We start from the raw sequence: 2,754 nt of genomic DNA, 5'->3' as shown, positions 1-2,754 counted from the left end.
AGACCACTAATATGAATTTTTTTTAAAAAAAAGGTAAATACATTTATACAATAATAATCAGCAAACTACACATATTTCTTTCACATTGAAAACTTACATGAAAAGTGCAAAAATCCTATCTTCTTGTAGAGAAAGCTTCACATTTCCATATCACTGAAAAGGAACTTCACGAAAAGCAAGAACAAACCGGCAAACGCAAAGCAATATTAACTGACAGTGTTATGCTGCCAAATTTTTAATTGTTGTAAACATAATAATCATCGCTTACTTAGCAATGCCGCCATCGATCAACAATTAGACAAAGCAAAAGCGGTAACTTCCAGTGATGCAATTATAAACAAGAATGCAAATGGTTCTCATAAAATATCCATCAAGATGCCTATTGACACGGAGGAAAACGTTCGTGTTATTAACGAACACACTAGCATATGTTTGTAATTCAAAAGGAAAGAGAATTCCAGTTCGCGCTATTATTGATAACAATTGCATATCCATCGATACCAACTCTCACTTTCAAATGTCGCTAGATACACCTGCAAAAGTAGCTAAAAATTCGCTGAATTCAGAAGGAATTTCGCTAAAATTTAAACAAAGTATAATTCATATTCTATAAAACTGAATCTTCATAAAAATATAAATAATGTCCCAATTTTTCTGCGGCCCATCAAAAGTTTTTCACGGACTACCGGTTGGCGACCGCTCATCTAGGCCGTTCTGCACATAGCAACAGGAAGCGATCATCTGTCGTTGTGGTAATCCTCTGAAGTCCAGACTCACGTCTTTTACACTGGTTTTGATCCCTGTAGAAGACTTGGGTAACGATTCTACAGACTCGGGTAACGATTTGGTAACGATTCCACAGCCTTTAGAGAACACTAATAACGCACATTCAGCTCACTAGCAACGGCGAATTCTGTTGCACTAGCTTGCAAAATTCCGACAGTCCTCCAACTCATTTCTTCGTGCAGGTGGTGTCTTAGACTCATGCTTTCCGCTTTGACTATTTCGGATTAAACGGAATTATCTCTGCTTGCGTAGTGATACATAAGGTCCGGCACGCCCCTTTTTAAGGCGTTGTGGTGTGACTGCGGTATCACGTTCCATGTTAAGTTTGATTGCCTATTTGCATTCGGCGATGCAATTTCTACTTCATATGTAAATGGCCTGTTTTAATATCCCTTTTTACTTTCGTATCTTTTCTTTTAGCATTTGTCGCTTATTTTTTTACCACGAATGTATATACCGAATTTTTTATGAACTGAATGTTTTTCAATTGTCGAATTAATTGTAGAGGCAAATGCTATTTTGTATGGATAATAAAGTCATTTAAGATATAATGTCATTTAAGAAATGCAAACTAGCAAAAATAGTGAAGTGCGATTTCTTTGTCTAGAAGCTGACGTCTGTCATACTCCTAAGCACATCGATGAGTTATGCTAATTCTGTTTCGAATTCGGCTAAAGACTTAATTTATATTGTGTACGTCTCTTCCCCTTGCGCAAACAATGTCAGTTGGTTTGAATGTAAAATACGACTGTTAAAAATTTCGTGTTTTGGTATGTAATCTTCACTCAACTTTCCCCCTTCCCCCAAATCCATACACTTGAACTGCAATATTTGATTTGCTTCGTCATGTGCATTTTTAGTTTCAATTTTAGGATATCTATCTAACAACTTTAAAGCAACAGTTATGAAAAAAATAAGAACTAAACTTTTTTCCCCTGTATTTGTGTGTGTGTGTGATAAATGCAGATGCATATTCTTTTTATTGATGCAATAAATTTAATAAGTATTTCATTCATTTTTTTTAAAATTTTATGCAATGTGCATTTAAAATAGAATTATTTTTGAAAAAAAATAGGTTTATTAAATAGTTTTAAAATAGGATTATTTTCGTATAGTATATCCAAATAGAATCGTTTCCGCTTTTTAATGAAAGCAACCATTCAAATGAGAAAATGTTTGTCCAAAGCATGTCTCTCTGTCACTTCGATTTAAAGAGATACTATTGTAGTATTTTGTACTTATGTCAAAAGTATCAAATTATATTTATTTTTTAAAATATCAAGCACCTTAAAATATATGTTTTATTTCGTAAATATCAGAAATGCCAAAATATGTTCCCTAGTTCGTAAATATCAAAAACATCGAACTATACTGGTTATTTTGCAAACGCCAATAACATCTTGCGTTTTTTTTAACGTTCATAATGTTAAAAATGTTAAATATTTTGTAAATAATAGGTGCTTTGAAATGCGTATATCGCCTGTATTGTGAACATTCTAACCGATCTCTGTATAGCGATTACAGTATTATTCATAATGTATTAGTAACACAAGGACTTTTGAAATGTAATTTTTAGTTATTCACTAATTAGAAATATTAATAGAATTAACTTTTGTATAAATTCTTGTCATTTAATTTTTCCTTGCTATTATTTAGTCAAGTACTTATTTTAGTTTATACAGGATGCTAATATATACAATAGAAATTTTTTCCCATTTCAAATGTTAAAAATATTAGCATAATTTAATTTAAGATAAACCGCTTTGAAAGGAATATGTTAATATATTCGATGAGGAATAAACTTAAACAACCTTAAAAAATTTGAAATACATCTATCTATCTTAACAAAGTTATTGCGCTTTATAAAACCGAAGCAACCCCGTATATACTTTGTTCCTGCTAATTTTTCTCCCTATACTTACAGACCAAAACATAACGGCGAGACAGTATCGAACAACACATGTACGT

The sequence above is a fragment of the Stegodyphus dumicola genome, chromosome 2, assembly GCF_044657685.1.
Source record: "Stegodyphus dumicola isolate Sdum_Otavi_A_Nest chromosome 2, ASM4465768v1".
Classification (NCBI taxonomy): domain Eukaryota; kingdom Metazoa; phylum Arthropoda; class Arachnida; order Araneae; family Eresidae; genus Stegodyphus; species Stegodyphus dumicola.
The sequence above is the reverse complement of the archived record's forward strand: the minus strand, read 5'-3'. Positions refer to the sequence as shown.